Source organism: Strix aluco, chromosome 3 (genome assembly GCF_031877795.1).
Source record: "Strix aluco isolate bStrAlu1 chromosome 3, bStrAlu1.hap1, whole genome shotgun sequence".
NCBI classification, from domain to species: domain Eukaryota; kingdom Metazoa; phylum Chordata; class Aves; order Strigiformes; family Strigidae; genus Strix; species Strix aluco.
In genome coordinates, this window is record NC_133933.1 from 22,634,984 (window position 1) to 22,656,740 (window position 21,757).

Consider the following 21,757-nt stretch of genomic DNA (forward strand, 5'->3'; position numbering starts at 1 on the left):
AAAGGTGAAACTGACAAAAAAAGTTGATTTTACCCAAAACACCTTCTACCATTTCATCTGAGACCAAGGCTCTTTAGACCTCTCCTGGGTAGAAGCATTTATCACATTTTGATGGTGATTTCAGCTCATAAAGAGATTTGGTTATTGTGAGCCTGTGAGCAATATAGCGTGTTTCTGAGTTATTCAGGAATCTTCTTACAGTGTTATGCTCAAAATATTGTTTCTGGGCAAAAGGGAAACGTACCTTATATATAAGACAAGAATTTATTGTTAGTATAACTGAAATCTTAGCACTCCAATAAAAAAATCATTACTAGTCCAGGTCTAATTATTACAGAAAAATAAATAATACTCCTATGCAGAAAAAGCTTCAATAGTAGTAGTAGTAGTAGTAGTAGTAATAATAATAATTTAAAATTGTTATACACACACTTCTTAGCTGCTACCCCTATTCCTGGTGTTATGCTCCCCCTGCCCTTGCTCATCTGGGTCCAATTGGTGATTTCATTCTGGTGGTGGTGTTACAGGGAATCGTCAGCATCTGGAGTCCTTCAGTGGGAGGAATGGGAGGTTGATGGCACTGGTTTCTTCTTCCACACTCTAGAATCTTCTGGGGGTCAGTTTTATGATTGTTAACATGCTTTTACACCTTGTTTTTTCTTTATTGGACTGAAACTCCATTATACATCCAGATTTACTATATATGTTGATTATATACATGTAAGATACTATTTCTTTGTCCTCTTTGCTACCCCTAAAACCATTTTTGTCCAGCTCTGTATCTGCATTTCTCTGACTGATCATAGGTGAGTTGTTTGTATCAGTGAGGTCTCCAGAGCCAAGCCTGAGCCCCATCTCACACCATCCCATGCCTGTACTCCTCCGCACCGCATCCTCTGCCTCCACTTCTCAAGACCTCTGCTGTCATACCAGGCCTATGATTAACTCTATTAACTCTAGCATATTAAGTTGGAGTCATGAACACCTCATGGTGCACAGAAGAGCTACTTGTTACCGCTATCTGTATAAAACTATAGTTGTTCCATACAGTCCTAATCAAATCAAAACAAATCAGCCATAGCCACCCGGTCAGAATGAAAAAAATGTTCCTACAGCTAAACCAAATTTAAACAAAATATCAGGCAGGTCAATAAAAGTCCAGGCAAAGCAAGCCTGACAAGCCTCAGTCCTGAGCCTTTGCAAACTCAGTACAAAACCTGTGGCCTGTTGCTAGCAATGGCCATACTGTACTGCAGGGATAGAGGGTTTCAATAGCTCCTGTTTCTGGAATAAACTGAAGCAGAAAGGCTTTGCGTACTGCATACTACTGAGAATGTGGCTTAGGCTTATCATCCTTTCTCTGTCATTTCTTCCTCCTGCCTCTCTGTATAATGACACAGGGAGCAATGAGGAACACCATGGGATCAAGAGCGGATGAAGATACCTTCTGGAAACGGACAAAAACAAAAGCAGATTTTGCTCACTGGGACTGAGGATAAATCACTTGTTTGGCTGGGAGCGGGGCTTTCACATTTGTCACTTCACTGACTGATGGGAACGATGTATTTCCTTACTTTAAGGGAAGGACAGGCATGCCATAGGCCTCAGCAATCTAGGAGCTAATTTGAGCTGAACTCAACTCCTTCCTGACACATTTTTGCCTGGGCACACACGTGAAAAACTTTAAGGAAGAAGCTGCTTGGGAAACAGAACAAAAGGCTTTGGTGAAGATTGGGACCATCTCCAGCATCCTACATCTTTCAAAAACTCCAATGAGATGTTTCTTGCTCCCTTTCTTCAGTAATGTTTATTGGCATCTGTTGTGGTTTAACAAAAATTAACTCTATCCCAGCTGAAACCAGGACAGCATCTATTTCCAGGCACAACTGATGTCAATTCCTCTCTGCCCTTTGCACAGGAAGGGCGCAGGGTGATCTAGCCAGGACATACAAAGCAATTGCCAGGTATCAGGTACCCAAGCACAAAGCAAGAGAGTTACTGAAACCTGATCTCGTGATTCAGAGGCATGCTGTTTTTCAGTATCCTGTCTGCCTGTCTTCTTTCATTCCTCAGGAAAGAAAAACTGTTCTGTAGGTGATGGATGACAACCCTTCAGCCATGGTGAGCCTCTACCAATGCTCACTGTGTCCAGCCCAGACTGCGCAGTGCAGCTTGCGGGCATGCTGTGTGATGAGTTAGCACCCTTGTGCAGAGCCCTGCTGCACTGCAAGGCTGGTTTTACAGGGCATGAAGGGTTTTTTTATACACCTACCAGCCCTAATTCATCCAGCTGACTACACACGGCTTTGAGATGGTGGAAAAATCTACAGTCTGACCTGTCCTGAATTGCACAATATCTCACTTCTGCTTGCAGGATTCAAACAGCGAATGAAACGATCTCTGAGTATATGGCTAGAAGATGGAAATGAAAATGAGCAGAGATTTACCAGTTTGGGAAGCATTTGAATTACATGTAATGGGACCAGCTGATGTGCTGTATGCAGAACAAATCAATCCCCAGATGGTTATTTACCTGCAGAAGTTGGGAAGTGAAAGATAACTACCTAAAATGCAACAGTCATATGCAATATATGTAAGAGGGAGTCATCTAGAGACAAATGGAGGATATTCAGATTATGTCCATGCTGCTGGTTGAGCAGTGCTGTATTCCAGACATATGTCCTGTTCATACTGCTACATTCAAATGCTTGTACCAAGACCTGGAGCACTCACAAGAGATAGGGGAACCTGGGCAACACAGTGTTTTCCTGCAGGTTCTTGTTTATCCAGCCTGTGAAGGGCTGAGCCTGTTGTGTACGAGTTTCACCTAGTGCTTCACTTCCCAAGTGCAACGAGTCTGAGCTCTACCGCAGCAAGCCACAAACAGCATGTACAGAAAATGCGTGTATCGAGGGGGCTGAGTGTGCCTCCACTGTTCCTTTGTCACTTTTAAGCTCAGGGTATAGAGAGTCCTTGATGTCGGAAACGCTTCCAGCATATATGGGTGTTGATAAGGGGCAAGCCTTCTAGAAACAACACCATAGTGTGGTGGTCACCGAGAGCATAATGGGCATAATGGATCAATGCAACATGAGCATCGTGAGAGCAATGCCAGATGATGAGCTTCCTTGTAATGCACTTAGGGCAAAGTGGAGCCTGCTGCAAATCTGATAGTATCTCCGCAACTCTGAAAGAAGGAAGGTGTAAGGCTGAAGAATCTTCTGTGTCTCCAGTTTCACAGGATAATTTATAGAGACTACTTAGGTACATCTGCAAAGTTTTCTTCTGTTTCCTACAGGATACTTAAGCAAAATCCTTAGCATTATAAAGTTGTGGTCACCTCATGCTAACACTTTGTGTTACATCCTTCATGTCTGGGAAGGAATAGCTGAGAGAGATGCAGATAGCAAAGCATGAAGAGTCATGAGGTTAGCGAAGTTCTGAACTCTGGTCCCTCACAGCAATTTTCATAAATTTTTAACAGTATTTCTTGAGTTATGATGAATATTTGTTCCTTTAATCCATTTTCTTGCTTTAAGGAACAGAAGCTATAAAATACGTGGCAGATCTCTACCCCAGGTGAAAGCTGAATGCTTTTTTTTGGAGCCACTCTCATCTCTTCTGGCACATATAACCTCAGTGTGCATAACTGCATGGCACAAAGTCAGAGACCTATGGCATAATACCAACTGTGGCCCCCGACTCTGAGATACGACCTCCCTTACCTTCATTTGAGGGATGTGCAAATATTGAGTCTTTCCCAAAGCAATTTTCCCCCTAAGTCTCAGCAGGAGGAATGATGCAGGAGGCAGGCGCTAGGGTCTGAACAAGCCTAAGCAAGGGGGATGGGTGCTGAGGTCTCAAGTTGGACTGAGCTTAGGACAAAGAGTGAGCTGGGTCAGGAAACGGGTCAGAAGCGGCACCTAGGTGAGGCGGCAGAATTGAAGAGTGAACTTTCTCAGAGTGCTGGAGGAGACACGGAGCAACAAGGTTCAACTAGTATCATCCTTCTGCCTGTGTTCTGAATGGGACTTGCATACACATGGGATCCAGGGCCCAAATAAACTATTTGGCTTATTGAACTCTTTGTTTCCAGGAAAACTGCTTGTGAGCAGCTGGTGGGATTGCCAGAGCCTGGGGACTGTCGGGTGCTGGAGGCTGGTCAGGGCAAAACCCCTACCATCATCAATCAAACGCTTTTTCTCTGTTAGCTGCTGAGGAGGGACTGCCCCTTTCTAAAGGCAGGCACTCGGTAAACACTGGAATAACTCCAAAGGAAGGGTAAAGATGTTTCTAACTCTCACTGAATGTCATATATCTCTTCAAATATAGGTTAGATCAAGTGTCTGGAGGATGAGATGTCAGCTCAGTTTAATCAGCTATGAAAACAACAAGGCTCATTTTATTCCGTTTTTTTGAAAGTGCTTTTGAGACCTGATTGCACAGAGCCTGCATGCCAAAAATCCTGGTGTCTCCCATTTCTGTGAGCCCATTTGTTTCAGTTCCCAACTCCTGTCCTAATTTGAGACTACATCTCTCAAAGGCGGTACATAAATAGACAGATTACCATGCCTCTTCCAGAAAGTAACCTGTCAGCTGAGCTCTGTTTAAAGAACAAAAAGCCCTTGCAGACAGTCTGTGCCTACAGATACACTGAACCAGATGCTGTTTTTCCAGTGAATGGCTGAGACTGTGAGACAGTCTTATATTGTTTGACGTTTTCCTTCCTCGTGATGATTAGGGTATCAGTGCCCTGTTTTACCATACCTCTATGTAAATGTCAAGGCTGACAACTACTGAGAAAGCATTCAGGAAGGCATGAATACATTTAGTTTCCAAAACTGATGAAAAGCAACGCTTTTTTACACAACCCATAATTAACCTGGGGAATTCAGTGCTACACAATATCAATGAGGCTAAATGCTTTACAGTCTCCAAAGTAAGATTTTCTTTTTTCTGTAAATATTAAGGTCTTTGTTCTGTGCGTACACAGCAGCTGACACTCCACCAAAACTGAGACTCTGAGGTCCTACCACCACGTAGATGGACAAGTAAATAAAAAACTACAGCCGTGCCATTCCTAACACAATAATGACAAATTTGACTGAACCTTCTTAGTAGTTCTAGTGCTGCATTGATATTGCAGACAAGAGCTTGTCAGAAAGTTAACATCTGTGCATTTTTGTGTGGGAAATGCCAGCGCTATGACCTGCTTTGCAGAATGTATCTGTTTCATCGCACATTTTGACAAAACTCATGGTTCAGAAAGGGATGAAGTATTTTAAAAATTATTTTTATTGAATCCATTACAAAAGAAGAATCCAGGTTGTGAGCAGCTCTGTTAAACCCCACAGTCTCCAAGTTTTAATCCCAAAATTAACTGCTGGAGGCTACTGAAAACAGTCTTCAGCCTTAGTATCATTACAAAATTATTAGTATCATTACAAAATTATTTATTAGGAAAGTCTTTGCAGTGTCTTCTGAGGCCTCAGAGACTGAGAAAGACTTCAGAGTTAATTCAGTCATCAAGAATGCCAGTTCCTAGGCCCTGCATTTCATTGTCTCATAAATATACTTCATCCAGAGCCAAAGATAACCACTCACCACTGTGTTCTCCACAGTTTCCAGTGGGTTTTTCTGCAATGGGATTTTAATCTGGGGTAAGTGCACAGTCTGATCAGCAATAAGCACTTCAGAAATACCTGAAAATGTTCTTTGTCCAAGTAAGATTCTTCTGGACTTTATTCTCTCTAATGCTTTGTTCAAAGAACTGTATTGGAATAGTGAATTCCCTGAACACAGCACTTGTGATGACTCAGCCAGTGACAAATTGCTTCTACTACCGTGTATAATGAGATCAGAGCCTGCTAACCTACAACTGGTCATCTGTTTCCTTCTTCTTTATGGTTTAATGTATATGTGAAGTTGGCCAGTGAGAATTTGCTCAATAGCGGATGGATTACTAGCAAAATGAAAGCAGGGAGTTCCATGAGGCTGCTTAAAGGAGAAGCATTTTTATGCTTCAGAAATACTTTGACCACAGTGGTTTCCCGCTAAATCCGTTGAGGTACGATATTTGCTTGGACCATGAACTTTCTGTGGGAGGGCTGCTTCATGGTTAGTCACCAGCACCCAGGAAAATATCATCCTGGACACCCCTGAGCTGTCTGACAATACAAGTACTACAAATATCAGAAACCTTGAAACAGCTGTTAGTGCATAACAGCCTTTAGTGAGATCCCAGCTAACAGCTGTTGAATTGAACACTAAAGGAGAATTTAGAGAGATCTTTACAGTCAAAGCCACTGACTGAAGCTTCTGGCTCATATATCTAGTTGATTCAGGGCAGAAAAACAAATTCTATTTGTGCCTTATTAAACATCCTGAAATATTCATCAATAATGCCCCAAAGGATGTGGAATTGCTTCAGCATACTGCAGGATTTAAGTTAATCACTCTGATATTCCATTTAAAAAGAGTCTTCTGCCCATCATGAACAAAACTATCTCATTTTGATAAAGTTGATAACTGGTGATAAGGAAAGAACATTTACTATAAAGAAACCAAGGTGAGAGGCAGAAAGAAATCAGTTCAACTTTCAGATCTTTGCTGGAATTTAGAAGGATGATTTACATTTTCAATATACATGTTAGTTGGGTGCTGGTTTTCTTTTGTGTACTTTTTTGTTGTTTTTAAGTGAAAACCTAGGAAGTATGAAACTTTTTCCCTCCATAAAATGGAGTCTGCACAAACTCGTGTTTACAGTCACCTTTCTGGGTGACTCATGCCAGACTGCCTTTGCAAACAGTCATTCAAGATCTCTATAGCGAGGTATTGAAATTAAACCAAAACATCACTGTGGCTCTCTTTTCTTAACGGGATATGAAATAATTTGCAAAAGGAGAGATACATCACTGGCAACAAAATTCCTCTGAGTACCACCCTAATAATACTAATGCAGGCTAATGAAGGGCCATGGCCTATATTCATGTTCTGGGACTGCAAGCTCCCCTTTGCTCAGCAGTACATGCTGCAGTTGACATGTGCGTTGCACACTGAACATGGTTTCTCCCCTCTCCCTTCTTGTCTCAGGCTTTGCATTTCTGCACCAAGCTGTGGTCAGTGAATCAAAAATCCAGGCTCTGGGCAGCCAGGAGTTAGACTGGGGGGTTGCTGCTCTCGCTGGCATCATGGATGGTGGCAAAAGCTCAGCATCCTTTGGTTTGCCTGGCAGCGATGATGACAGTGACAGACTATTCACAGGGGGCTGCCATCCCTAAATGCAACATCTAGTGCCATTTGAGATGGGCTAAGGGTCTGAGACACCTACACAGAGCTGCTAGAAGGACCTACTGAAGCTACTCACCTTTCCACAAAAGTAGCTGGAGGCCAGGGAAAGTAACCTGGAGCTTCTGACTTAACACCACTGTTAGACACCTCGCGTGGCTTCACACACTTCAGCAGCCACCCTGTGTGACATGAGTGGGGACTCCTCCCTCATCTCAGAGCTATTGCTTCAGGGGGTGTGGGTGGCACTGTGATGTGCACACACCTCACCTTCTGAAGGTCGGCTCCACTGTGGGCACACTGAAGACCATGACTGCTTGTTCAAAGCTACTGGAGTCTTCAGTGGGAAGACTGGAATGTTTTTATGGAAATGGTGCTTCTTTGAAGAGCTCAAAAAAAGCCTCTGGTGAGGTCTGACCCTAGCAGGGCTGGAGAACAATCAGGGTTTCCATTACAGCCTCTCGCTGCTCCTTTCACCTTCAGGGCTGCTGTGGAGCCCTAGCACAACCCTTCCATGCCAAGTCCCAAGGACAGCCCATGGGCTCACAGGCTGGCTTTTTCCCCGACCACTGGAGCACTTGGGAACCACGCAGCCCCTTGAGTAAGGCTCCCAGCCAGCCTTCACTCCTGCCATCCCACAGATCTGTCCGGCAGGTGACACAGAGCTGGGACTCCTCGTTCCTCCAGCAGCCTGGCTAAACACAGGCAGCAGCTAGGGATCTCCAAGAGTTTGATGTTAGCAAGATCAAATGTTGCTCATCTCTAAATGATGTTTGAATTCAGAGATTTAGATCTTGATCTGTGGTCTGAAAATATCCTGAAAATCAAATCATTGTGAAACAGAAATTCATTCTCCCAACCAGCTCCAGTTGTCAGGACTCACTCCTTCTCAAAATAAGCCATCTATCATGGAGACAGGCATCTAACTTTAACCCAGATTTGAAACTGTTGGCTTGGAGGTTTGTAACTAAAATCCCAGCAACATCCCAACTGTTCTCAGGCTCACACTGAGGGGCCGCATCTGCTCGAAGTAAAAAATCTGAATTTACATGAGTCACACATCAACTCATTCTATGTACAGACACGAAAAGCAATGCCAAAAAAAAGGCTGTCTGTGTGCCAGCAATGCCATGTTTACATTAAAGCTTGTCAAATACAGCCCTAAAAGCACTACATAAATAGGTGGAAATATTGAATGTGCTGCTGCATCATAAAATTGAAAGTGTTAAACTATTACAGATGGCTAATATGCATTATCTTCCTCATCTGTGAAAGTGAGGACTTCTCTTCATCAGGCAGAGGCATTGTCCTCCCGACAGCCATGGCTCCTGCAGAAGGGGACTGTCATGAGCAAGTCTGCTCTGCAGCTGGAGCCATCCTCTCCCTGCACGGCCCTGCTGGTCCGCTGTCCTATTTGGCAGCTCAGTGCTAAAACAGAATCTGCAAACTGTAAAAAATTGGTGTAACTATATATCAGGGCCAGAAACTAATCTGGTTCCCTGTCTTAGGTATGCTGACATTTCAGAACCATCATGATTTTTGTCATGCAACTCTTTATAAGAGTGAAGAATTACTATTCACCCCTCACTTTACAAATTGAGAACTCGGGTAGACACAGAGTTAGTGATCTCCCCAAATAACAGAGGCAGTCAATATTTCTCCCCTTTCTATGGTATTTTTTTTAACATGCTACAAGTCTTTCTGGCTACCTTAGATTCACACAAAAGGTGGGGCAAATATTTTAATATGAGCATATCAGTGTGTCTGTGACGCTCCCTAGCACCTGCTGAATGAACACCGAGTTCTGGAGCCTGGGATACAAGCATCTGAAATACACTTTTCTACCTGATTTAAAGTCTCCTGTGTGCATGACTGGTGTGTTCTGCTCACATGCTCAGGCTTGATTCCATCACCAGATGTCAAGTCAGGAAAGACTTTTCTTGCAATCAGTTTGGCAGAAACTGTTGTATTTTTTTTCTCCATTTTTTTCCTTACATAGTATAAATTATGCTATACTGTCCGTTTCTTGGGACAATCTTGATTCATGTTTGTGACCATCCTGAATGCTGCCACAGGGATCATTTTCCCAGCTGATGGCCTTTCTTGGATTCTCCCATTAGAGGGGCTCCCTCACTCCCTTTCATCGTGGTTGCAAACATTCACTGCTCATCTCCTTAGCTTGTAAATCCCCATCCTTCCCACCACTGCCATTCAACAGCTGGATATTGATATCCATCTCTGATCCAGGGAGGTCACTGCTGTCATCAGTTTTCTGAATTTCCAAGTGAGCATCCTCATCTTTTCTCCCACATTGGCATGTCCAGGACAGTGAAGAGGAAATCCCCATTGATGTCTCTAAGATTGCCTCATTTTTCCCTTTCAGATCCCTGCTTTAAGCTCTCTTTTGCTGTCATGGCTGGAAAAAGCACTCAACAGAGGTTAGACTGCTGAGGTGCTGATATTACTGCCTCTCACGCCACCCAACTCTTTTCATAACACACCTTCCTCTCTGTACATCTTGGTCTGTCGTCGCGTCGTAGGCTCGGGACTGTCTTTTATTCTGTGCTCACACAACACCTAAGATGGTGTGACCCTGGTGGATGACTGAGCTTACTGGTAACATGCAGTAAGCCGCTCCTGCCTGCAGGTCTCTCAGCCTCGAGGGACAGAACCAGCCAGCAGACATCAGGCAGACGGTGAAGGACGGGAGGATGACCAGAGCCCAGAGCCCAGAGCCTTGCTCTGGCTGACCTTGTCCCTTCTCACTCCTATCCCAACGCCTGCTCTCAGAAACCCCTCTGATACCTTGCCAAGTTTTCCTCGTCCCTTTTCCTGACACCCTCCTCACTTTGTGCACCATGTGGCTTTGACCACTTGGTTCTGCCCATGGGTTCTCAGCATGTCTCTGGCACAACCCCTCACACAGCACAACCTGCCCTTGTAACTATGCCCAGAAAGCCCGTGGGTGGGTACACGGCTGGGTGGGCAACACTTTAAAAGCAAAACACTCTTTCCAAAACTGAAATTGAGTTTGAGAAGCAGGCTTGAAAAACTTAATTGGCAGATTAACCATTTGTATTTATTTATGTTTTTATTGTGTTTATCTCCATGGGAAATAGAAGTGGATTAATTTGCTCACCTGCCTATATTCTGCTTAAGATTCTGGTCCGTTTTCTTGATGTAGTCTAGGCTACAATATTTCCTTTTTTTTCAGGACAAGAGGGCTTTTCGTTTCTTTAAGCCCTCTGCAAAATCTTATCTGGGTAGATTTCAAGGAGCTGCTATGTTGTCTGGGATTTATAGATGTTTGATAATCCCACTTGACCAGAAAAAAATTGATACTCCATACATGTACAATTACACCGACTCTCTCATTGGTGGCTATTTTGCATCCTGGGTTCCTGCATACCCATGATAACATGTATACTATTGCTCTATAAAATACATATCAGGCAGCCAATGCTTTCTGAAAAGTCTTGGACTTGTTGTACATGGGCTGTTGTTCTATTCATGAACATATGTTTGATGCTTCCCTGAAACTCTGCTGTTAAGGACATGTGCTGTCATTGCCAGGGTAATCCCTAAAGGCAAACACAACAGTACATATGGTAAATTCTCCCATTACACCTTACTTTCATGAGTTTAGTGAATTTTGTGATGCATGGACTGGCTGGCACATGAATTTCACATCTGGGAAAGAAGGCAGGCATTGTGTACAGGACAGATGACCTTTAATATATATTTCAGTGTTTTTCCTCTGCATTTCCTCGATAATTGAAAAGTTTTAATCTGTTTACAGTTTTCCAATAAAAACACTAGCAAAGGCAAAATCAGTTAAACCATGAAAGTCAAACACTAAGCACTAAAATCTGTTTCTGTCAGCTGGCAGAAAACAAGCAGAAAACCAATTCTTGATGACTGCCTAGTCTTTGACAAGCAGCGTGAGAATGAATCAACCTTTGCATGCCTCACTATTCAAATGTACCCCTGCAGTCAACACATGGAAAAAAGATGGAAAAATCTCATTGTGTTCAAGCACCCACGAGGTGGTGCCATTCAATAATTTTAGGAAGAAAGACTCCACCAAGGCATGAGGGAAGTCGAGATGCAGTTCCCCTTATGAATTACCACTTATTGCACAAAAAAACATGTTTTTTCTAAACCGTAGGACAAGGATCACCCCAACAGCAGCTTGCACTCAGTTAATCCAAAGCATCTGCTGCCTCATAGTCTTCTGCAGACTCTTCCCTGTTGCAGCCCTAGGGACTTTCCTCCATATGAGATGGTTCTGCAGCATAATAAATCTCACAGTCAAGACCGCCTCCCTATCGGCACACCTCTGCATTAAATAGAATCACCTTTAACCTTATGGCCCCAAAATATACAGTTTAGTTTGCTTTGGATAGGCTATTAGGTATGGGAAAAGTCCCTGGCAAGGGTAACTGTCAGCCCTCTGATAATTCCACTTCCCATACAGAGGCTGCTTGTCCTTTCTGCACCATCAGCTCTTGCTCGCAAGACAAACACTGTCCTCCATTAGCAACAGACTCAGGGTAACTGAGTCAACAGAGGGAAGAGTGGGCACCCCTCCTTTCAGTATTAGCAGGACATCACCAGCTATACTCCGCATCAGTTTTCCCACTCACATGGAGATGACCAGCTTACCTTCTAGCAGGTAATGAATGAACAAAAATTTTGAGGACTTGAAGGCTTTCTGCCTGTGTCAGATTCACAGGTGGCTTAGAAGTATACCACTCCCTCAGACTCAGCCTGAATCCCTTGCTCTAGCAAAATTCCTCTTGAGATTAGGGTGTTTTTGTAAAGTTCAGATGGTTGTTCCTAACCTGCAGGTTATCTCCTTCCCTTCAGGCCCTGTTCTTTGGTGAATGTCAAACTGCATGCAAGATCAGTGACTTCTAAATCATGTAAACAGGAAATGTCGACCAGACATTAAAATTGTTGCTTGAGGATGCATACTGACTGTCCTCATAAACACAAACACCAGATTAGCAGAGCCAAGGCAATCTTTCAGAAAGAATTACAGCTCTCTTTTGCAGCTCTTTAACAGATTAAGTTGTTTTTCCCCAGTCAACTTCATTGGCAGCACTATCCATAATTCTAATGAAATTCAGATGATAATCCAGCTGGAGGTCTTGATAGCACCTCTGCCTGTGGCCATACTTGACTCTCTGGCCTGGAGGAATGCAGAGGAAAATTGTATTAGCCTGTCTTTCAAAGGCAAGGAATTAGACTTGTGAACATTGCTGTCTAAAGTGTGTCAGTACATCATTTGTTTACTATTAAGCAATTGCCAGAACAATGCAGGTAAATGAGCAGGAAAATTTATAGCCTCAGTTACTCCTAGTTGCTCTTTACTGGTGAAGTGCCATAAAAACAAAGGAGAAGGAAACAGAAGAAGCTGACACTCAAATGAAGCACAAGGAGTCACATGCTGCAGGGAACAAAGGCACAGAGAAGTAGAATATAGCATTTGTCTTATTCGCATATTTTCACTTTTGCTATTGCTTCTATAGAGATCTATAAAATCATGAAGGGCAGGTGGACGATAAATACTATACAATGGTTCATTGTGCTTTCTTGTACCAGAACAAGAAATTAAACTTGTAATTAGGAAGCTCTCCACAAGCCGAAGGAGGTGGTTCTTCACACACTGTGCAAGAAATCTGTAAAACTCCTTGATGGAAGAAATTGTAGATACAAACCTTTACAGAGGTTCAAAAAGCAACTGGACAACTTCATGGAGGAAAAGAACCCATGAGGGGCTTTTGACAGCAACTCCTCACTCAGAAAGCCTGTATGTAAGCTTCTGGGTAGGAGGAAGGCAGCCAGTGTTGAGAGAAGTTAGTTATTCTGGATGGTTTGGTGGTGGTGAGGCCAAACCTGGGTTGCTGTGTGTGCTCTTGGCTCCCCCTCCCAGGTCGAGGGGGATGTGGGGAAACTGGCAGGGCCCAGTGGGGGCTGCCGGTGTGTTCAGGGGCCCACAGGACACACACCCTCAGAGAGATGGAAGCAGCTGGGCTTGCTTAGGCTGGGGAAGAGGTGTCTGAGAGGTGAACTAGTGGTGGCCTAGAGCCCCCCAATGAGAGATACAAAGACGGCAGATACTTCTCACAGTAGCAGACAAAACAAGAGGTGGTGGCCACAGTTCGCTGTTTGGGAGGCCCAGGCTGGACTTTAGGGAAGACATTTTCACCAGGAGACCTGCAGAGGGGACTTCCAGCCAACATTTCCATGATTCTATGAGTATCAGTTCCAAAACTGAACACTTGCATTTTGCAGGACCCCCAAAAAAGTGGTGAGGGCTTTCTGAGACAAAATCTAGAGAGAGCAAATCTAATACGATAGCTGCAGGCACCTCCTTCTTATTATCCCCTGTTTTGTACTGACACCGTTACCGGTTTCCAGTGAGACAGTCTGTTATTTATTCACCTCATTAAAAAGACCATTCTCAGTGTCACTGGGATGACACTGTTCTTTGTATTTTAACAGAATCAACACAGTCACATCATGTTCCAATAAATAGGCCCTGACCTCTAACAGCTGTGTGCAAAATAAATGAGCACCTGCTAGGAAGCTGGGTGCATGTTGTCTCGGCCTCCCCTGGTCAAGCATTCACAGGCTATTTTGGGCCCCAGTCCACTTCCAGTTCAGCATGAATGAACTTATCAAGCCATGGTCCTAAAGCATCTCACTATTCACAATATTAATATTATGTTCATAAAATATAGGGGTACCAACTGGAGTACCCAACCCTCTCATGCCAGCTGAGACACAGACTCAGAGCAAAACGGCCAACACGCTCCTGAAGAGTCTCCAAGGCAGAGCACAGGCTGGCTGGGGGCTAAAAGCAGGAGCTACCAGACAAGCGAACATGAGAGCGGCACATGTCAGCCTACGCGCTGCCAACTTTTGTTTAAGCATTCGCGCTTCCTGAGAAGGATTTCAAGTGAGATCCGGGGGTGTGCTGGGGGAGCTCCTCCCAGCCACAGAGAGCATCATGAGACTCTGTTTGCTGAGGGAAGTATAACAAGCAAGGGAAAAAGAGCAAAATAGGATGATATGAAGAGCTTGGTAATGAACATATGTAAGTTCAAGGATATACAGTGGAAAGAGAAGACCATTTTTGTTTGATAAAAAAGAGAGCATCAAAGGAGATATGTACAGAAGGAATAACACCATCCTCTCCTAGACCTCTTCCTGGGGCTGATAAGCTCTGGTGAGTGTATAGGGAGTTGCCCCTCACCTTTTGTAGAACATTTCTGTGGTTCATCCATCCTTCAGCCTCACTGATAGGGCTAAAAAAAGCTTGTCTGCAACTTCTTGGTGGTGATTTTTTGGACTTCTGTCAATTAGCAACTAGAAGATATCATATGTTCCCTTTACTGTCTGTTAGGATGGAACCTATTTCTGGCTGAAGTGTCTCAACTGACTTCAGATAATGGTGTCCTGGAGATGAAATACTTCATAACCCTGGAACGTCCTAGAGATTTCCTTATGTGCCTTCCTCAGCCTGACTAAATGAGATGTTAAAATACGGGAAAGGCTTTTCAGAGGAAAACATTTATGGGAAAATATAGGTAAAATGGGGAATCTCTCCCCGCTTCTGCTCCCACTGGTGCAGGATAGCTTTTGGCATATTCAATAGCAAGTGTTTCGTCCAGACAGGTTTTATATTACCTAGTATTTATACTGTTTGAGATGACTCTACATTTCTCTGAGATTCTATTGTGAGGGAGTTTCTGTGGTATTATTTTTTATTTGGATTCCTCTCACGAGGACAGATGAGCTCAAGTTAAACAGTCTGCACCCAGAATTTGAAGACGTGATGATTTTGGACCTCAGGTTCCCCAGGCCAAGTAGCCCTGCTCTAGATCAAATGTTTGATTTCCTTAATGTCCATGATATTCAGATCTGAGGGCTTTAAGCCTGCTTCTACATTGATGTGTCATTTCTCTTTATTACAGCTCTCCTGTGCTAGCGTAGAAACTTTAATGGAGGAGCCACAGGCTACCACTGGCAGCCGCAGTCCTGCTGTTTGAGGAGCAATCAATCAGACAGCAGTGGAACATCACATCTCATATTCTGGACAGGCAGGCTCTTCAAAATGTTTTCCAAGAAAATTATCTGCACAGAGTTCTGTAAAAATCTAATTCCACCCCATTAACCAATGGCTTATAACCAGCCCAGGAAAAAAAAAAAACCAGGTATAATAGCCATATGACAAATGCACTAGTACTTAGTCAATTCATTTATCTATCCACTAAATGGATGCTTTAAACCCAAAAGCCTCACCCCTTTAACCTCCCTGGGTAATGTTTCCAGATGACATGCCAAACGTATCCATTTTATAAAACCACATTAAAATTAGAGATGGTGGGTCATCTTGGTTAAGTAGGATTGTTTCATAAAGAATAATGCTGAAATTGTATTAACAAAGCTTCAAGAGCTTTTTGACATAAAAAGGACTGATACTTGCTCTCCATTTTGCTCTAACCAACTTGCTTATTATATGCATCTCAGCTCAGAGCCCCAGTTTTGTACTGAGGTACCCATTGTACAAAGATGGAAGAGAAAGGTGGCCCATGTTGCCAGCAACCCAGCCCAGTGTGAGATATAAGACAACAGAGATGCTACCTCACAGGGCAGCCGTGCTCGAAGTAGTGGGTCAGAGCTGAGTTACGTGCTTGGCAGTATGTTTAGCACATGCCATCGGTCTAATTCTCACTGAGTTTTCCATAGATCTTATGACAGAAGAATTTTAGGAAAGAATTTATAGGATGCCCTTGAACGTGATGTCGTGGTGTTTAAACAGAGGAGCTCCTTTGCTGCATGGTGCAGAGTGGAAAGAACGTCTAGTCAACGAGACTGTTGTCCTTTGCTAAATGGAGACATCTGGATTGCATGAAAAGAGGCCACAAAAGGCCTTAGAGGCAAAGGTAAGAAATTAGGTTTTGGTGCTGCTGACAGAGGAGTTTTCAAAGCAGTGTCAGGGAGTGGTGATGGTGCAGGAGTAGTGGGGTCACCCCTTTTGTGCTCCTCAGTGCTGTGCTCTCTGCCTTCTCTGCCTTTGCACGGCATCCTACCCAAGTGACCCACACTCTCTCTGTCGAATATGCCTCCACAGACTGTTCTTTTGAGTAGCATCTTAGATGGGCTCTGATGTTCCTACCCAAACTATGAAGGTTTTGTCTTATTCCAAGTCAAACAAACAAACTCCCAGACATAAGAATTGCTGTGCTGTATGAAACCATACAGCCTACTATCCTGTCCCAAACAGTGGCAAAAAAACCCCAGATGTTTGGGGAGGGTTTATGTGAATAAGCTGGTATTGGACATCCACCTGCTATTATAATGCACACCCTCTCTGCACTTGTTGTCATTACTACTTACGGGAACAGAAAGGAGCAGAGGAGAAGAAGGTAGATCAGCCAACCTGCTGTGGTTATGCAAAAACCCAGGGGTGTTGCAAGGAGTCTGGAAGTGGAGTTCTCTCAACGTGTCCCACACCGTGGCCTCTCTGCTCCTTAGCTTTTCACGTCAGAAATCTGTAAAAAGCTGGAATCAGGAGTGATCCCTATCCTGAATGTATTAGGGAAGTGGGATATTCAAAACCATTGAGACTGTCAGATTTACAACCCAGGAAAGTCACTGGGACACAGAAGAGCAGCTCCTGAGAACGGGGTCAGTTGTAACCAATGTCAGAGGCTGGATGCACTTCAGGGAGAATGCAGATCAGAGAATGAGAATGCAATACTCATTAGAAAGAAAATATATCACAAATACTAGGTTTGCCTAGGAAGACTGTGGAATCTTTACCGTTTGAGATATTTAAAATATGCTTAGGATGATCTAGAAGTACTTGCTCTTGCCTCAGCCTAGGAGGTGGAGGTTGGTGGTGTCCTGAGCTGGCTGCTGACCCTTCATTATCTGAGTCTCTGGCATCAAATACTAGCTTCCTGTGCCCACAACATGTCACTGAGAAAATGAACTGGACTCTTTTTTTTCCCTGGGAGTCTTAATACCCTGTGTGAGTTGATGCCACCAAAGCATTTTTATTGCAGTCTGCTGTGGGGATTTGTGGTCAGCCATTTGAATGCAAGCTGCCCTCACTGAACTTACATGGACAAATATTTACCTGCAGCAGAGCACAGGCAACTGTAGCTGCAGGCTCCTCTTTATTTATAGCTCACTAGCGCAGGCAAGCTGCAGTCTGCCTGTCTTTGGTCACCTGCTCGTATCTGAGGTTAACACACGAGTAAGCAGTAACTTCCTAAAGGCTAAACTGTATTTGCAGAAAAGATCACTTTATCCCAGTCACCGCTATGGACAGATATAAAGTAATCCCTACAGACATCTGAAGGCTAAGCCTGCTTATCTGATGGTGTGAGGTCAGACAGAGGGACTGATAGAGGTATGTGTTTATAATAACAATTGTGATTGCTCTGCAGAAAGACATCCCTCAAAGGGTTTCTTCAAAATACTGTCAGGTCAAAACACAGATTCCTGAGAAAATTAGGGTTTTAATAATGTATCATCTCCTATCAGGATACTTTTAATCACCCAAACACAAAATAGCTGTGAGATTTTCTTAGAGAGCTGAAGCTTATCAGATGTCCTCTTGCAGGGTTAAGCTGATTAGCTCAATGGCTAGGAAGGAAATTCTCCCCACCAGGCACACTTAGTACCCACCGGTACTAAGGTCTTACCCAGTCCCTGTGGCTGGGCCACGCTGTGGTGGACCCAGAGCCAAGCATGGGCTGACAGGCCAGCCGGTGCTCAGGTCCAGTTGGCTGCTGCCTTTCCCAATTAAAGAGCTGGGTTATCCCTGCCTTCCCCTTCATCAGGCCTCCTGGCTCTCCACAGAGGGACGTGCCCACTGTCGTGCTGTCAAATTCGGCTGACCTTGGCCAATGGGTTCCAGATTTGCTGGGGAACAACCGAAGGGGAAACAGATGGACAAACAGCATGAGAGCGTAAGCTTCGCTTCCTCAGAAAACCAGGCTAAACTGTCCTTCTTGGTTTAGAATAGCAAATACACATTTGCATGTGCACAGCAACTGCTTGCTACAGCCTCATGTCTCTTTTGGCTTCAAAGCCGTGAAAGCCCTAAGAAGTATTGCCATACCTGCTACTCCTAGCTCTGGCAACTGAACTGCTCTCCTTCAAGAATTCTGGTTGCATTGTCCAGAACTCTGCTACAGGGCATACCTTGTCATGTGGTGGACCTTCTCCTCTCCTCCTTCCCCACCATCCTCACCGGCTCTGACTCCAGCCCTGAAGATTGCAGCCATTCTGCTTCTGCATCACACAGAGGGATTGCCTCCGAGACAAGGTAACTCAGCTGTAGCTGGAATACAGCTGTGGATTATGTTGTAGTAGCCAAGCACTGCACGCTTGTAACAAGCACCACAGGGTTTTCTCAATAATAAATATTGATAATGTATATAATATGATAATTAATTTTGCAATAAACATTAATCACAATATCCCTGCAAAATGTCATAAAGAGAGGAATCTAAATTAATATCTCATTGACCCAAAGCAGCTTGGGCTTCCCTCTGGGTATTAGTTCCTTCCAGTTCCTCAACCATGCAGATTCACCAACGGTATCTGGCCTTTGGAGCAGAAGCAGGTTGGTCAGTAAGATGAGGGCTGGAGGTAGAGAAAGCTCCCAGGTTCACAGCAGCTTGCAAGGTGAAGTGGACTCAGCAGGAGAGGAAAAGGGAGAGGGGTCTATCTGTGGGTGGTAGATGCTGGAAGAGAGGGGCAGTCAAGGTAGGCAGAGAGCACATTTTGGAGCAGGTTGATGGGCTTCCCTTTGAAAAAAACTAGGCTCAGGCTTAAGAGTGACAAATTTCTGCACAATTTGTGTTACACCAAGGAATCCAGGTTTTTAAGAGGGTCCTTCAAAACAGCTGCTTTCCTGGCTCCTTGTAAGCAGTATCCTGGCTGCTTGGTCCCTGCAGTGACTAATACCTGTACTTGGCCTGGAGTCTCCGTAGTTCTCCCTGTCCCCAGCACAGCTGCCTTACAGTCTTGGGCAGAACGAGTTTCACCGGGCTGAGTGGAGGTGAGGAACTGGTGCACAGCAGTGAGTGGCTCATCCTCATCAGAACAGGCAGGAGCAGTCCTGTGACCAGCTGAAGAGGTAAGGCAATGTGTTTCATTATTTCTCTCCTGCGTGCACGTGGAAGCAATGCAAACTCTGGCATAACCCTGGACTATGTTACTCACCAGAAGTCACTTGATGGTGGGATTTGGCAACCAGCCAGTTCCACAGACTGTTTCCTTCTTACAGCCACGATAATTTCATCTTCCCTATAAACATCTGCAAATTATCCTCCTTCAAATCCCACCTTTAAACTCCCCTTTGCTGGGATGCCAGTGAGAACTGTGGCTCATCCCACAGCCTCTGATGGTATCTGCCCTTATCTCATTTTCTCTTTTTTTCTTCCTTTTGCTTCCCTCTCTGAAAGAAAGCATGCTAGATCTCAACATGATTCTTGAATGCTGTTTACTCCCAATCTGTGTTATTTCCATTTCTATGCCTGAGAATACAAGCTACTGTTGGAGCCCAGTCTGAAAGAAAATATCCCAGCATATGGTCGGTAAATGCAGCATGCTCAGCTCTCTTGTCTCTAAATCCTGTTTCCCAGCGCTTCTTCGGGGAATCAACACTGATGAAATGTGCCAGTATATTTCACTGCATTTGGAGGATCTGCAGATCATCCTTCAGAAAAGTGGAAGCATGAAAAAGTAACTGAGTAACCAAGAGCAGTTTACTGTATGGTGCAAACTGCGAGTACACTTTGAAATGGTTAAAACCCATCTATAGGTAATAGATACCCCAGTGAATCCTGTACCCTTTAATCCCTTTGCAAACAGCAGTTAACGGCATTTGGATAAACATCTGCTGGAAGTGTGAATGAGAGCCGCTGAATTCATATCTGAGTGCAAGACTTCTTCAGGGTTTCCCAAGAGTTACAATCAAACAATCTCAGACTCCAACCCCTCTCCCTCAGACATGGTGACTGATCATGTTTCTTCAAGCCAACATTTATTTTCTCTCTGGATGGTGAGTCTTGCGTTGGGATGATCTCCTCTGGTACAACTGACGAGGTTACCAAGCCCCGCTCCCCTGGCTGCCCAGCTGATGAGATGGCTCAGTGGGCCCTGGTGCAGCTCTTGAGGGGGCTAAAGTTGGCAGCCTCATGTTTTCATGGTGAGCAAGCACCAGTCCTGCTCTACAGCAGCAAGGTTTGAGCAGACAATGTAGGATCCACCTCACTAGCCCAATGCAAGCCACCTTTGTGTGATACCAGGACCCCATAACCCAAGAAGCTGGAAATGTTTTGGATTTTTCCCAAGAAAATTTTCACATTTTAACTTGATCCCATGAGCTTCTTACTGTACAGAAAAAAAACCCAAAAAAAACAAAAAAACAAAAAACAAACCAAACAAAAACCAAACAAACAGTCCAAAGCTAACATGAACAAACATCTCTCCTTTTTGTCCCCCCAGAATGCAACTCAGTATTCTTCTGACCCCTTGCCTAGAAGGCAAGAGCCGATGTTGTCCTCATGAACCTTCTTTTTGGCCAGTGTGCCAAAAGCAGGTTTGACAGGACTGGAGATTGCAGCCTCCTATTGGAAATGAAATGAAATGAAATGAAATGAAATGAAATGAAATGAAATGAAATGAAATGAAAAGCCCTGCCAAAGCCAGTAGTGACTAATCCACTCAAATAATTACTTATGGGACAGATGATGATGATTTTCAGAACCCAATATTCCCTGAGAACTGCTGTCACTGAAAACATTCTGCAAATTTGTCAGTGTGCCCTCCACGTAGGTCCCAGATTTCTTTGCTTCTTCCCTTTCCCATTCCAAACCAGTATCACTCTGTGTTTTTCAAAGAGCATATTTTTAGCTCCTGAGAGGAAAAAAAGGGCTAATACTGTGAGATTTTTCCTCTGTACAGGTAACAGAAATTATAGTGTGCAGCTGGGATTGCTCCCCTCATATGGAACTGGCGATCATTCCCCACCGACATTTCTTGCCAGTTAATTAAAAAGCGCTGTCTCCCTGGAGGGCTGTCCACACAAGGCCTTTTGGCCCAAATTTTCCAGGTGGTTTAGTTCCACTGGTGGGATCACGAGGGGGGCCACCAGCACAGATGCTGACTCCAGACAACATCAATCATGAGCTTGGGCTGAGAATCATTCACCACTCAAAGCAAATAGGGCTAGGGGAGAAAAAGAAAGGGGGAAGGTTACATCCACAATAAAAATCAGCATCTAAGATCAAATCTGTGCCTCAGTGTCAGCATCAGGCTGAATTATTAAAGCTGAAATTATCTTTTAAGGCTAATTTTCCTTTCCTTGCTTGTGTTAAGTGGATCCTGCCTAGCAACAGAGGTGACCTCTCGAGCTTCTAGCAGTGTTTCACGT